We start from the raw sequence: 16,252 nt of genomic DNA, 5'->3' as shown, positions 1-16,252 counted from the left end.
ATTGACAGTCGATACTATTCTGCTATAAATTAGCTTTGACATCCTACTGTTAGAATATAATTTCCTCTATGGTATTCTGATAAAGTTACTACAGCAACATTGGTTATAGGATAGTATTTGAAGACTTGATGAGAGATGCTGGATAGATGAGAGCATAAATTAACTAAGTCATTTACTTTTTGCAGACACAGTTTTATGAAATAAAGTGGGGTAGTTGGTGGCAGAGAGAGAGATTTTGAGTGGTGGTGGGAGGGAAGTTTCATCCATCTGCCTAAGTAAAGAGTTCATTCTCTACACTATGCTAAGCACTCCTGTGTTTCTGAAAAGGAACAGCAGAAATTGTTTACATAAGGTTGATCAATACTTCTCTACGGCTCCTCATTGCTCTCATGATAAGTCCAACTTACAGCTTTGGATGCCCTTTATAATCTGACATCGGCTTACTCCTCCATTTACCTTATTCTTCCCGCCCCCTGCACCCCCCTCCCCCCAAAGCTGATATTCTTCTATCCACACAGATCCATTTGCAAACGCACTGGGTACCTGATTGTCTCTGGACCTCTGCACATGCTGTTCCCTCTGATTGAACCAGGTTTGTCCACATTTAACCAGTTAACCCCCCACACTCTTTTTCTGTCTCAGCTCAGTTTTTACATGTTCTGGGGATTGTTTTCTGAACTTCTAAGATTGTACTAGGTTCCCCTTTTATATAATCTCATAGTGTTCTGTGATTTCCCTATTGTAGTACATATCATACTGTATTATAATTAGAGTTTACTTGGCTGTTTCTCATCCACTCCTTATAGGAAGCTCCTTGTGAGAGAGGTTATATATTATATGTTTTTAATGTATTCCCCATCTAGTGTACTGCATAACAGATACTTAATAAATAGTTGCTGAATAAATGAACACTGCTCTGCTTCCTTCGATGATCTGAAATTCTACTTTCTCTCATTTCTCTGCTGTGTTGGTCTCAAGCCCATTTCCTATTGGACACTATGCCTGATCTGAAAGTTTTCAAGGTTTATTTCACATGTTGATTTTGCTGTAGTGAAGCACAGTTTTTCTTCTCTTCATTGATTTTATGTACCAGAGGGATACTTGAATTCTAGCTGGTCGTAGGACGTGAACCAGGAGCTAAATAGCAAATTTTAAAGCTGCAGACACTGCTACCTATCGATTTCACGTGCCCTCCTTTCTTTAATTTTTGTTCCCTTGTTACACACATTTCACTTTAACACACTGGAATCTCTTTCTCCTGAATATGCAAGCTTCTCTTTTCCTTCCACGCAGGAGCTCAATCCTTAGGAGGCAACATTGTCCCAGCAACCTTGTTTCCTGACATCAGCACTATTCCTTTTGTCTCCCATCTTGTGCTCTCTGCCACTGCTCCCTCACCCTTCTCCCTTCCATCCAAGGGGTTACTTTCCTTTAAATTATTCTGATTGCCTGAATTCCTCCAAGCCATCAGTGCCATTGAGGCATGTTCCTCTGTGTTTCTAGAGCATCAGTAAGTCTACGTTAGAGCCTAACACAAGGGTATGAGGGAAGCTGAACAGACCTGATATTACGGGGCAGGATCAATACTTAAGCTGCCAGTCATCTTGTGATGACTGCATGTAGCAATGCCACCCTGATGAAGAAGTACGCAAATGTTGAGGTTTGAGGGGTACCAAGAAGTCCACTCACCTCCAAATATCTTATTTACCAGCTGTCAAAATTCCTAATGATCACTGTTCAAAGGCCATCATTTGTTTTAAAAAAAATCTTCCAAAAAATGTAAATATCACAGGAGAAGATAACACAACTTCATATTTATGACGCCCACTGTAACTTTAGTGGAATTAACTTTATAAAAGTGAAAGAGTCTAGATGTCAGATCCAGCTTTGAGGAACTGAACCATAGATCAGAGCTCTGGAGAAGAGATAGGTATTCAAAGAAAAATTTCAGATACTTTGATGCAGGTGCACTGTAATTTATAATGGCTCTCAGTTCCATTCCCCATTCAGGACCTCAGACCTCTCTTAGAGGTTCTCTTCTTTCCTCTAGTGTCTGTAGGAGATTCTTTAGAAGTTTCTGTATCAGTTCCTTTTCTATCAGTTCTATCATTTCTTTGTCTCCTCGGTTGCCTGGCTTTGGAATCCTCATCTCTACTCTGTCCAAGGCTACAGCTGATGTGTCTGCGGATTGCTTCCTGCAGTCCTGGGAACTCTGACTTATGTTGTATTTATGCTCTCAGCACTACAGTAGACTGTGGTGCAGCACAGCGAAGGCAAGGGTTTAACATTTGATGAGGCTTTAGAAAGAGTTATGGGATAAAGAAGGAAACGGCAACCTAGGGAGCAACTTTTTTTTTTTTTTTTTAACATCTTTATTGGAATATAATTGCTTTACAGTGGTGTGTTAGTTACTGCTTTATAACAAACTGAATCAGCTATACATATACCTATATCCCCATATCCCTTCCCTCTTGCATCTCCCTCAGGGAGCAACTTTTAATTGCTAAAATGTGGCCACTCTTCAAATGCCCAGACTCAACAGCATCCTTGTTGGTTCCTGTGTCACATATTCCTAGTGTCTATCATATTTGTTTCTCCTCTCCTTTTGGGCCCTCAGAATACACTTTTAGCCCCCTTGCAGTTGGGTAAAGCCACAAGATTAGTTCTGGTCGATGGCTTGTGTATGGAATCAGGGTCATCTCAGGATGTGGGAGAGGTCCCAGGCAAAATATATTTGGCGAGGTCCCTGCCTATATAAACAATGTGATCCAAACATATATTACCTAATTTGTGGGTCATGTGAGGCATAGTTATAAATGAAGATTTAGGAAGGTGGTTACAGAAGCAATACTTAGGTATTTGATTATTGTCCAAACAGTGCAAATAAAGATTTTTTTTTTGTAGTGTCCAGGCACCATCTCTTTCCATTCAGGATCAAGAACTATCTTTTTGACTTCTTTATTACCAAATGCACCATTTCTGGCTAATTTCATATCTCCCACTGGGAGAAAAAGATGGCACCACTGTTATTACTCACATTGCCATGGCTATTTGGAACCTATTTGTCTTGAATCAATATAGATCTTCCTGCTTCTGTGGTTCTCTAATTCCATGTGTTTCGTGCTGGTTACAACATCTTTCCTGACACTGCATTATCCATCCTGCCATTCCTGAATACTGGCTTCCAATGATTCTCTCAAAGGTTGTTGCTATGCTTTTTTGGATGATGGCCACACATGCAAGTCTTATCTGTGTATGAAGGAAAATGTGCATGATAATTCATTTTTGGTCAAGTTATATGTACTGCTTAAAATTTTACAGTGGAAGTAGATTACAACACATCTTTCAGCCACATCTTCTCTTCAACTTTTTAGGCTGTACTCCCTGCATGCCTAGAATGTGATCTCTTTCAATGTTGACTGCATCCCTGAATTCCACATACTGACACCAGCAGGCAGGATAGGCCCCTGGGCAGAGTGAGAGGAGCGGTCCCATTCACACAGGGAATGTCTGGTACTGCTTCAGACAGACTTAGAAGAATATGACATCACTGCAATAATTGGAGGCAAGAGAAAACATCACTTGGAAAACCCCATTGACATCAAGCAGTAATGATCTAAAATTTTACCCTTGAAAAAGATAGGCAATCCCCTCTCTTCCCAAGACTCTCTGTCATGTGATGCAGAGCCTTCAAAAGAGATTGTATCTATGTTGCATGTCAGCAGTGGGGGATACAGAGTAAAGAATGCCTGCCGTCACCCTTGGGTGCTGTAGACTGGAGATGGTATTGTGAGCTGAACACAGAGAGGTGAGAGCTGACCTAGGGGCCCAAACGTGCTTTAAGCCCAAGGGATGGCAGGGGAAACAGATGGTACCTTAGAACACATTTTGTGTCCAATGTGAGTGAGAATCATCCCAAATGAACATGTCATTACCATTCTGGCTGCCTGATCCTGTGTAATCCTACAAAAGAAATATAATGCTGGCCTGCAGGAGCAATCTGCTTTACCAGGCTGCCCTCCTGGAGCCAGAGCCAGACACATGGTGCCAGGATGCCTCCATGGGCACAAGTCTCAGGGCTCCTTGGGGCATCTAGCTGACTCCATGCATGGGATACAGGGTCAGAGGGTTCCAAGGGGAGAAATGAGGGCTGGGGCCCTTGCAGGTCCTGTTCTGGGTTGGGGAACTCCTCCTGGACTTCACTGCCAGCCCTAGCCAAGTCCCAGGCACTGACATGGCACTCCAAATTTCAGAGCTCCCTAAGGTGTGGCCCAGGTCAAAGAAAGAGCACTACTGAGTGAAAGTGACATGAGTCACTCCTGGCCTGAAGCACAGAAAATCTCATGTGTCTTTCCGTTTTCCTGCTGCAGCAACAAGGAAGCTGCATGTTCCAAATTGTGCAGCTAGTGGTGGAGATTCAGTCAGCCTGGGATCTTTAGTGTGGGTAGCAGAGCTTCCGGCTGATCCATAAGGAACACGTAATATAAGTGAGAAATAAGCTATTTTTGTGTTAAGCTTCTGAGGTTTCCAGTTACCACAAGAAAACCTAGCCTATCCTGACTAATACGGATCCTGTATGTGGTGCTGGCTCTCCAGCCATGGGTCAGCCTCTGTATGTAATAGTTCCTACTTTATAAGATTGAACTGAAGTAAACATGTGTCCAGTTTAGAAAGGTGAATGTTAGCTATTATTTTTATTACAACTGGCATTTGTTCTTGTGTTAGGGACTAACAAAACAGTGAGTTATCCATCAGAAAGTATGTATTTCATATAGGTCAGGCCCCAGCTGTGACTGAGAATTCCTTCAGCTGACCAGATAAAGACCTGCCCTTTGTGTTCTCTTTTCTTGTCCTAAAACTACTTTTATTTAACAGTGACAGACAGTGAAAAATTTTATTCCTACTAGTGAGAAAATTCCATCCTTCACTCTCAAGGGGATAACCTCCCGCTGTGATCCAAATAGGACCACAATAATTTAATGTACAAAACATTTATTGAAATCTGATTGAACTCAGTTGTGGGGTGAAGATTGAGCTTCACAACACTTTATAATAATATCTACAAACATTGGTTGAGTGCTTGCTGTTTGCCAGGCAACATCCTAAGTGTTTTACTATATTAACTCATGTAATTGTCCTCATACAATACAAGTGTCGCAGGCACTATGGATTTTACTATGCCTATTAGGAAGAACAGAGGTACAGAGAGGCTAACTACTTTGTTCAAAGTCAGGGAGCTACTAAGTGTTTGACTTAGTTTCAATGTGGGCAGTCTGGTTTCAGAGTCTATGCTCTTAACCACTTTACTCTGCCTCTGCCTTTGCTTATTCTGATAACAGATCAACCTGAGGTACATGCCTCACCCTCGCCTGCCTTCCCTCCCTCCCTCCCCTTTTCTTTCTTCTCTCCTTCCTTCCTTCCTCCCTCCCTCCCCCTTTCTTTCTCCCCTCCTTCCTTCCTTCCTTCTTTCCTTTCCTCCCTCCTTCCCTCCTTCCCTCCCTCCCTCCTTCCTTCCTTCCTTCCTTACCTCCCTCCCTCCCTCCCTCCTACCTTCCTTCCTTCCTTCCCTCCCTCCCTCCCTCTCTCTCTCTCTTTCTTTCTCTCTTTCTTTCTCTCTTTCTTTCTTTCTCTCTCTCTTTCTTTCTCTCTTCCTTCCTTCCTTCCTTCCTTCCTTCTTTCCTTCCTTCCTTCCTTCCTTTCTCTCTTTCTCTCTTTCTTTCTCTCTTTCTCTCTTTCTTTCTCAGTTGTGCTTCTACAAGGAGTTGAAGATCACAAATGAGGCCTGAACCATCAGTGTGTGGTCTTCTGCACCTTGCCTTCAGAATTCTCAAGAACATGCACACACACAAATTTCCTCAAAGGCAATGGGTGAATAATGGTTATTTGAGGCCTAATGAACCTTTACTACAAGGCAGTGTTCAAGTCTTCATTCATTTATTCAGGAGATATTTACTGAGTGCCTATAATGTGCCAAGCAGCATGCCAGGCACTAGTGGACAAGACGGTCTCTGCCCTGAAGGAATCTCAGAAACACTTTACAGCTTCCTAACAAGTTTGACAACTCCTACCATCCAGGTTTAGGGTACCCTGCCACAGTTAATAATTTTCTTGAATTATCCATATTCTGCCCATGCCTATTTGCTTATTATAGATTGTCCAGAGTAAAGTATGAGCTGCAAATAAAATTCTGCCAAATAGAACTGGTGAGGGGGAGATGAATGACCCAAATGGAGGAGAAGAGAGATTTCTGGGGTAGAGAGAGGTTTGTGGAAAGGACTTCATGTGGTCTTTGCCAAGCTCTGTATGAGGAAAAGGAAGGAGGAAGGAACCCTCTCTCTGGTTTGGCAGGGTGCCAGGGCAGGAAAGTAGGAAACAAATAAATACAATCCTAAAGCAGCAACTGAGAGTTTTACTCCCTGGAAAGTTAGTCATCTCAGCCAGTGAGTCTCAGAGCCTGGCATCAGATTTATTGTTGAAAAGACTGGCATGGAAACTTCTGGAAACTGTCCTGGAGGCTCCATGCACTTCAGCATTGGTGGGCAGGGACTTTTGTCACCTGAAGGGGAGATTCCCTTGAAGTTTATTTGATGCCATCTCAGTGGCTGAAGGACAGGAGCTCACAGGGACACGGAGGACCACTGTCTTTGTGCAGCATTTACCTCTTCAAATCACAGACACGTACTAAGCGCTGCTTGCTGGACACTGTGATAGGCATGGCTTGGACAGCAATGAATATGTAGACACTGTCCTCATGGAACACTCGATCTAGTGGGGTGTACACTTCCATCAACGAGAATTGTGATGCAATAGGGCGCATGTACTGGGGTAACAGGGTTATCAAGGCTGTCAAAGGAAGGGCACCTCTCCGTAAGAGGGAAGTTGAGGTGCAGATGGAGAATAGAAAGAACTCCTGCAAATCTTCAGATGCAGCTAAATTATATTTAACATCTTATTTTCCAGATTGTGCCTCCTAGCTGATGTGGCCTTGAGAAAAACAACTGTCAAATATGATTGTGTAGCCTCTTGATTTGTGATCTCTAAAGAAAGAGGGTACATATCTTTCAAGTTTCTTTGTAATTGCACTCAGCGCCATACTCTCTCTGCTTGCTACTGATAATGCCAGCATGCTTCTGATTTAAGCACAGAGGTGCTATTGACCTCACTGGATCTCTGCACTGAAAATAGATCTTTGGTGAAAAGAAGGCAATGTAAAATAGGCCCTCATTTTGATCCTTATCTATTGGTACTACTGCTGTCTATTTATTTTCAAGTGTTTTGTATCACCAGCATATTTTAAGGACTGACTCAAATATGCCTCAAGGAAAGTAAAACTGCATGACAAAAAAAAGTCAGAGAAGTTTAAAAAGATGGATAAGCTTGTAAAGGGCAGAGGTTGAGTGACTACATAGAATTCAAATGATTCTTTTTGCAGGATAAGGGAAATTCTTTCTTTCCTAAAGGAGAGTGACTGGGGAAGCGGGGGGTGGGGGGGGTGGGGGGGGTGGGGGGGAGCACTTATTTGTTAGGAATTAGCCTTTCATGAATGGAAGAATAGATGAGAGGCATAATTCTAGCAAGCAGAAATTGGATGACTGTGGGCAGAAGAGATGGCAGGGGAGGTTCTTGAAGGGGAGATAAAGAGCTACTGCTTTTCACGCTTTACGAAAAACAATATGGATTCAAGCGGAGCTAACTGGTTAAAAGGATGAAGATTCTAGATTTAGACAGAAATGTATGAAATTTCTGGCTCTATTTTCTATCTCATGGATCTGTGCCAAGTTACTTGACTTATTTAAGATTAGTTATTTTAAAATATGTAAATAATAAGATTTTTGAAGTAGGATAATCATTCTTGTTGCGATAATGAACCAAGTCTGGCACAAAGTAAGTGCTTAACAAAGAGGAGGTCGTTACTCTTTACAATGTTGATGATCATCTCATTATTAAGTGAACACAGACTTCTTAGTGCTTAGGCTAAGATAGAAGTGTGAAGAAGTATTCTACATAATCACGCCAGGAGGGTGTGCCAAAAGAAGAAGGAGGCAAGTGTTCTTACCCAGGGATGATGGGAGATAGGAACTCTTTCTTGCTAGGCTAGATCTTGAAAGAATGTGAGGCTAGAGCTACAGCAGCCATCTTGCAGTCATGAGAAAAAAGCCTGGAATATCTAGGAATAGCTCTGAGGAGTAGGAGAGGAAAGGCAATACAGTGAAAGAAAAATCAAGAGAGAGAGACTCTCACTCCAGATAATGTCATTTAATCTGTGCATCTGGCCAGCCTAAAGTTGGTACTACCCCTGGATTTTCTAATGCTTGAGCCAATATTTTTTGAGTTTAAACTTCTTTGAGTTTTCTGATACTTGCAATTATAGAGTCCATATAAAAATATTGAAGTCACATCTTTTAGTTTTTGATAAAAAGAAGAGCATTTTCTCCCCTCTTTTCCTGTCTTGGACGTAGACATGATGCTTGGAGCTGTATTAGCTGGCTATCAACCATGACTCAAAAACCTTGAGGAAAAGGCTAAGAGAAGCTCTGGCATATCCCTGTGCTGACTTTATGGAGGCAGAAATAATGCCAACCTCACTTCTTGTATTAGTTTGCTAGGGCTGCCATACAAAGTAGCACAGACTGGGAGGCTTAAATAGCAGAAATTTATCTCCTCACAATTCTGGAGGTTAAGTCCGAGATCAGTGTGTTGGCAGGGTTGATTTCTTCCAAGGTCTCCCTCCTTGGCTTGTAGATGGCCGTCTTCTCTTATTTATTCACATGGTCTTCCTTCTGTGTGTTTCTGTGTTCTAATCTCCTCTTCTTGTAAGGACACCAGTCATATTGGATTGGAATCCACCTTAATGACCTCATTTCAACTGAAAAAATCTTATCTCCAATTACAGTCACATTCTGAGGTACTGGGGAGGGGGTTAGAACTTCAACATATGAATTTTTGGGAAAAATAATTCAGTCCATAACATTTTTATTGCAGCAAAGTGACACCTACAATAGTAATATTTCAGATTATGTTATTAATATTTTAGCAGCTAAATGAAATAGTTAAAAACTGATGGAGGAAGTTCATTTTAATTTCTATTTCTGCTAGCCTATGATCTCATGCTTTGGTAAAACTCATAATTCTCAAGAGAAAGGCATTTGCAGACAAAAGATATTTTGCTCCTGAGTTCAGGGAACACAGATTATGTTTCTCTTTAATTTTTTTTAAAGACTGATTTTCCCAGAACTCCAGGAAATAAATTTAGGGCTTTCATAGCTTAGACCACAGGAGAAGGAGAAATTTTAAACAAGTAATATCGACTAGGCTTCATAAGGGCAAGATCCCATTCTTCCATCCCATTCTTGGTTGGAAGCCTAACCAAGAGGATTAATGATTGCTCCTTCCAATACCAAAGCACTGACTCCTGAATGCAAAAAAAAAACCCCGAAAGCCATCCCCGCTTCTCTCCAAGATTATATCGCTAATGCTCAATTCTAGAACTTGAGCTGGTAACTGCAAATGTTGACATTTTCGATTACACAATGGGCACACTGCCTTTTTGGTAGCTTAGAGAACACTTAAGCAGACCAACTACATCTCTCCAGAAAATGAAAAACTCATGTAAGTTGGGTTCTAGGTCTGTTAGGGGAAAAAGGAAATACATGTCTAAGTGCTGAAAAGTCAGGTTTTAAAATACTGACCATGACTTGTTTTCTAATAGTTTCTAATTTCTCAAAGAGGCAATCATATTTGAAATGAGATTTGAGTAATGAAGAAAAGTCTGGTTTGAAAATTATTCATACAGATACAATAAAGCCTTAATGAATTTTTTCTTCCAAGACTTTAATATAAGGCTTGATCCTATATCTCTACATGAGTTGAATGCCTGTATCTTTTTTTTTCTTGAATTCTTGACCCAGTTTAACTGTATGAAGATAATGTTCTGTTTTTATTTTTTAATTTCTTTTTAAAATATTTATTTATTTATTTATTTGGTTGCTCCAGGTCTTAGTTGCAGCAGGTGGGCTCCTTAGTTGTGGTATGCACGTGGGATCTAGTTCCCTGACCAGGGATCAGACCCGGGCCCCCTGCATTGGGAGTGCAGAGTCTTAACCACTTAACCACCAGGGAAATCCCCCTATGTCTTTTTAATGGAATTTTAGCTTGATAGGAACTCGGGGAGAGAGGGCTGAACCAGAATTGAACAGAAAACAGCTTTTTCACCGACTGTATTTCATCCAACAGAGGGCACTTGGAACTCACACATAAATAGCGGCAGCAACAACATTTAAAATATCCGTTCCATTGCCATGCAGATTCTTAATTAACACATAGCATCAGGGTTTCATTGACACCAATAAAATGAGATGACTGCAACCTTGATTAATAAAATGTGTAATCATTTTGGAAATATTGGGAGTTAGAAACTTGTTAGATATTTTTTCTGGGTGATTACACTGACCTGTAATCAACAAAAACAAAATCTAAATTGCAGATTACTCCAGCTCCATCTCCAGGGTAAAAATTTTATTTCTTCTTAAAAATAAAATTGACTATACCTTTGTGACAGTTTAAGGATAAGATAGTAACAGATTAAATAACATTTTTATTACTATGTGAGGAGTATTGAATTGTCTGATACGTCTCAATATCAAATAAACAAATTTCAGACACAGGGGAAAGGATATTTAGGTTGTTATTTATATATTTCTAAAATTCTACTTTTAAAATTTCTGGGTCCAGATCAAGCAGCAAAACGAGGAAAATGAAGATCTGACTCTTCCGTTTCCAAGTGAAAAGCTTTGACTTACCACTAGAGGGCACCGTTCACTCTCTTATCTTTCTGAAGTCTTCAGCCCCGCAGAACTCTCCTTCGCATGGAAATAACTGCATTTACTAACGTTTGTGATTTATTTAGGAATAATCAGAAGCACCCCCACGATTCTGGGCAGATTTTTTCCCCCTAAAGCTCCTGTTGATTGTGATGCAAAGTCCGTAACTGCATCAAATGTAAACTGGAAGAATTCAGCAAACCTGGATTGCCTGTGCAACTATACATAAAATATACTTCACCATCACAAAATTTTTATTTTCATAAAATAGACAAGGTACAAAGTTAGAAAGTTTATGCTTCTCCTTTCATGTTTTATAGAAGCAGTTCTGCATATTGATCAAAGTACCATATCTTTGTGTGATGTTGCACAGCACAAAGCCAAATAGTTCATTGGTTTCTTTCTGTCTTTCTCTCTCTTTTTTCTTTTCCAGAATGGTGAGTATATAACTGATCTCATAAAAATCCTGGTCATTGCACTAATTTTCTGGAGTTGGTCTACTATATCCCCAACTCTGAGGTTTTATAACTCTGGTTTCTCAGTAGGGTATGTGGTAGATGGTATTGTTATTTGGAAAAAATTTACTCCACCCTCTTCTCAATGGGAGAAAAATACTTCCCCACTCCATCATGCTGATCTTGGTCAATGGAATGTGAGAAGTAACTATGCTACTTTCAAGCGAAGGCTTTAAATGTGATTTAATACCCCTTGCTCTTCCTTTTTGTCTTGAGAATGCATATATTATGCATAGCGGCTGCTCCTTCAGCTTGGGTCCCTGAATGTGAAGATACATGCATGAAACAGAGCCAAAGTGTTCAGAGCCGAGTGGCACCTGCTGACATATAAAGTCAGCAAGAAACATGTTTGTTGTTGCTAGCCACTGGAGTTTGGGTGTTGTTTTTTGTGCAGCAAGCTGAATAACATAAAAATTGATATGAGGAGTGGGGTACTGTTGTAGGAAAATAAAAATAGGTGGCAATTGCTTCCAGATAAAGCTGTAGGTGGTGAAAAAACTATTGTGGGAAACTGAAAAGAGTGATGATCAATGTAATATAATTTTTTCTGTAGCAGCAATAACTTGGGAGGCAGATAGCCTACCTGATGAACTTATGGTTTTGGCTGGAAAGGTATTTAAATGGAATAGTCCTCGTGTGAGTTATTTGCTATTTGCTGCATTTGATAGGCTGTTTAACAAATGAAATAAATGCAGAAAATAACTGGTCTGTTTGCAGGATGGGATGGAAGAGAAAATAACCTCAAATTCTGGGGTTTTAGGGTGCAAAAATGGGACTGTTTTTAATCTTCAACTGGTAAAAGATCATACGGAGAAATACTTTGAGCCAAAAACCACTGATTAAGACATAGGTTGAGGTGAAATTATGGGAGTGACCGCAATTCCTAGAGACAGGATTCTGTAAGAGCTGGTCAAGCCCATAGCACCCTTCGTTAAGTCTAGAGAAAAACTTATGCCCACCAAAGAACTGTGATGGAGACAGCTGCACACAGAAATGGAGTCCAAGAGGAAGAGCTAACAAAATCTTTGAAAGAGTTGTAGTGTCAAAAGCAGTGTCCTACTGCATTAAAAGTCTGTGACATTTCGAGACTATTTGGGCAAGAAGCAGGCTGAGAAAGCTGCTCCTTCCCCTATGATGGTATAGTTTCCAATGCCCTCCTCTGATGCATCCAACACGGTTAATGGAAAGATGTCCTGGAGGGAGGAGTCAAGAGCCACAGAGAATGATGAACTGGGGCGCTACCCACAGGAGTAGGACTCAAGGAACATTCTTACTCTAAGATGGGACTCATAATGTTTGTCCAGCAGAATCTCAAAAGTGCTGTGTACCAGTGATTGCTAAGTACTTCTCATATTTCCTCTTTATGAATAGCAGTGTTTAATGCAGTTATTCTGTCACCTTCCACCACTTTATGTGGGTACATGTGGGTTATTTTGTGCCTGATTTAGAGACTACCATGAGATCTTCAACTTAGTACCCAATGCCATTACGGGAAGGGACTTTCTGGGTGTATTTCTTGGAAGTAGGCGAGTAATTTTGAGTAAGGAGGGAAGGAAAGTAAATATCCATAAAAGGTGGTCTGTGATAGGTTGTATTATTGGTTTTTTTTTTTTTGTATTATTGTTTTCAACTATTTTTTCCCCTCCCTTGTCCTGGGCAGAGAGTATTTTCCTGCTCCATTGATGCTGGGCTAGTCTATGTGACTTTGTTTGACTAATGGAATATGAGCCAATGAGACATATGCTATATTTGAGCAGAAGCTTCGAATATGATTGCCTCTTGTTCTTAGCCTCTGCCATAAAAATGGGCATCTGCCGTGTAGGGCTGTGCCTTTATCTGAGGTGCTCAAATGAAAGGACATTTGGAGCAGGGCTGCAGCCCCAGCCAATTCACAGGTGCAGACACATGGTGGGAAATAAATGTTTGCTGTTGCAAGGCACTGAGATTTTGGGTTGTTTGCCTCACAGCGAACTGCCTAATGGAGGACATGAGACCTTGGTCTGAGATCCCCTTTGCAGTTTCGTTCATAGTAACATACAAATACGATTTTGTCTTTTAAAAAGCAATCATTTAGGGACTTCCCTGGTGGTGCAGTGGTTAAGAATCTGCCTGCCAATGCAGGGGACATGGGTTTGAGCCCTGGTCCTGGAAGATCCCACATGTTGCGAAGCAACTAAGCCCGTGCGCCACAACTACTGAGCCTGCACTCTAGAGCCTGCAAGCCACAACTACAGAGCCCGCGTGCCACAGCTACTGAAGCCTGTGAGCCTAGAGCCCATACTCCTCAACAAGAGAAGCCAGTGCAATGAGAAGGCCACGCACTGCAACAAAGAGTAGCTCCCATTTGCCGCAACTAGAGAAAGCCCGTGCGCAGCAACGAAGACCCAATGCAGCCAAAAATAAATAAATAAAATTAATTAATTAATTAATTTAAAAAGTTTCAAAACTGCTTCAATTATAAAAAAAGCAATGATTTAAGTTATAGCAATCCAAGAAATCTTAGCTTATATGCCAAATAAAATAAAACGTATTTTTCCTGATTAAAATGAAGCAAACACCTGCTTATATTGAAAACTCCAACACAGTATACTTCCAATTGCAAGGCAATTCCATAAGAGAATAAAAGATGATTGGTTTATTTAGTAGGACTCTCCAAATTATCCGTCGTGAAATAATGAGTCGGGTCAAACCTTTCGGAATGTCTTTGCCTAGGAATGAACTGGACCCTTTTGAATGCTATGTATGAACTATTGACATAAAGTGCACCACTAAGAAATGTCTGTTTATGTTTCTCAGCTCAAAGCTTAGCCAGTGATTCTCCAACTTGGTAGCATGTCCACATTAGAGTGTCGGATGATTTAGGAGTACATCCCCCATGATATGATACTAGTAGTGAAGTCACAACATTTGCTGACAGTTGCCTTCTTTTACAAATTAGAGTGAATTCAAGATTACCCCTATAATAATGTGAGGCTTGCTTTCATTAAAATATGCTTTCTTCAATAAATGCTGGAGAGGGTGTGGAGAAAAGGGAACACTCTTGCACTGTTGGTGGGAATGTAAATTGATACAGCCACTATAGAGAACAGTATGGAGGTTCCTTAAAAAACTAAAAATAGAACTACCATATGACCCAGCAATCCCACTACTGGGCATATACCCTGAGAAAACCATAATTCAAAAAGAGTCATGTACCAAAATGTTCATTGCAGCTCTATTTACAATAGCCAGGACATGGAAGCAACCTAAGTGTCCATCATCGGATGAATGGATAAAGAAGATGTGGCACATATATACAATGGAATATTACTCAGCCATAAAAAGAAATGAAATGAAGGTATTTGTAATGAGGTGGATGGAGTTAGAGTCTGTCATACAGAGTGAAGTTAGTCAGAAAGAGAAAAACAAATACAGTATGCTAACACATATATATGGAATCTAAGGAAAAAAAAAAAAGGTCATGAAGAACCTAGTGGCAAGACGGGAATAAAGACACAGACCTACTAGAGAATGGACTTGAGGATATGGGGAGGGGGAGGGGTGAGATGTGACAGGGTGAGACAGTGTCATGGACATATATACACTATCAAATGTAAAATAGATAGCTAGTGGGAAGCAGCCGCATAGCACAGGGAGATCAGCTCGGTGCTTTGTGACCACCTAGAGGGGTGGGATGGGGAGGGTGGGAGGGAGGGAGATGCAAGAGGGAAGAGATATGGGAACATATGTATATGTATAACTGATTCACTTTGTTATAAAGCAGAAACTAACACACTATTGTAAAGCAATTATACTCCAATAAAGATGTTTAAAAAAAAAATGCTTTCTTTTGTGAGAGAGTAAAGGATGGAGTTACAGGTAGAATCCCCATTACTTCACAAAACCTCGGGTTGATTTTTTTTTCTTTGTTTTAGGCTACAGTACAAGCTGCATTTGGAAATGTGCTCCACGTATGAACTTCATCTGTTGTGTGAATGGGTAGCAAGGACGAGGTTGAAATCTCTTGAACTCCTGTAAGAATTGATGTGACTTTTAACAGAGATAGATCAAAGATCAGAGGTAGAGTGTCAGTAAGCAGGGGGCCTCGGCTCCTCTGGTTTGGAAAAAGGATAAGTGGAGGAAAAGAGGAGAGATAACTAAGAATCAGCTAAAAATGGCAAAAAGATTCTTCTGCTCAAAATAATATCGCATCCCAGTTTTTTTCTATTTGGGTCAATACAAGTTGTCTTCTAAAATGCAAAAACCCACCAGGAAGGGTAGATATTTAACTTCTGTAGTGTCACAGGGAATAATTCCCTGAGACTTTGGAGAGTCCAGAGAGGGGGATGTTTCTGGAGACAGAAGTGTTAAGGTGTCAGAAAGCCCTGGGTGAGGTGACAATAAAGAGCTGTGGCCAGCCATAGCCTCGAGCTATATCCCACCTCAGACCTGTGCTGGGCACTCAGCAGATAGGAGTGGAGACAGGTCATGTCCATGAGTGCCTATGGAAGTTCCCAAAGGACTTTTCTTGCCCCATGGTGTGCTATTCTCCTGTACTACATCTTACTTGGAACATGGTCAATCCCCCAAGTATATCTCCCACCTAGGACTTCTGCCTGGATTGCTTTTTTTAAAAAATTTTATTGGAGTATAGTTGATTTACAATGTTGTGTTAGTTTCAGGTGTACAATAGAGTGAATCAGTTATACATATACATATATCCATTCTTTTTTAGATTCTCTTGCCATACAGGTCATTACAGAGTATTGAGTAGAGATCCCTGTGCTATACAGTATCTATTTTATATATAGTAGTGTGTATATATCAATCCCAAACTCCTAATTTATCCCTCCCCAGCCCCTTATCCCCTGGTAACCATAAGTTTGTTTTCCACATCTGTGACTCTACTTCTGTTTTGTAACTAAGTTCACTTGTACC

The 16,252-nt window shown here is 40.7% G+C and overlaps 1 long non-coding RNA gene across 1 annotated transcript in view; it reads right to left on the bottom strand.

The window, feature by feature from the left end:
• Positions 1 to 2,371: 2,371 nt before the first annotated feature.
• Positions 2,372 to 16,252, bottom strand: part of LOC309636730 — a 172,345-nt gene continuing 158,464 nt past the window's right edge. The window contains exon 2 of the long non-coding RNA XR_014250184.1: positions 2,372 to 2,447. This is a non-coding gene — a long non-coding RNA (uncharacterized lncRNA). The remainder of the gene's footprint in view (positions 2,448 to 16,252) is intronic.

Source organism: Balaenoptera physalus, assembly GCF_965194825.1.
Source record: "Balaenoptera physalus genome assembly, chromosome: 10".
NCBI lineage: Eukaryota > Metazoa > Chordata > Mammalia > Artiodactyla > Balaenopteridae > Balaenoptera > Balaenoptera physalus.
Note: the sequence above shows the minus strand (reverse complement) of the source record. Positions and strands in the feature narration are given on the sequence as shown.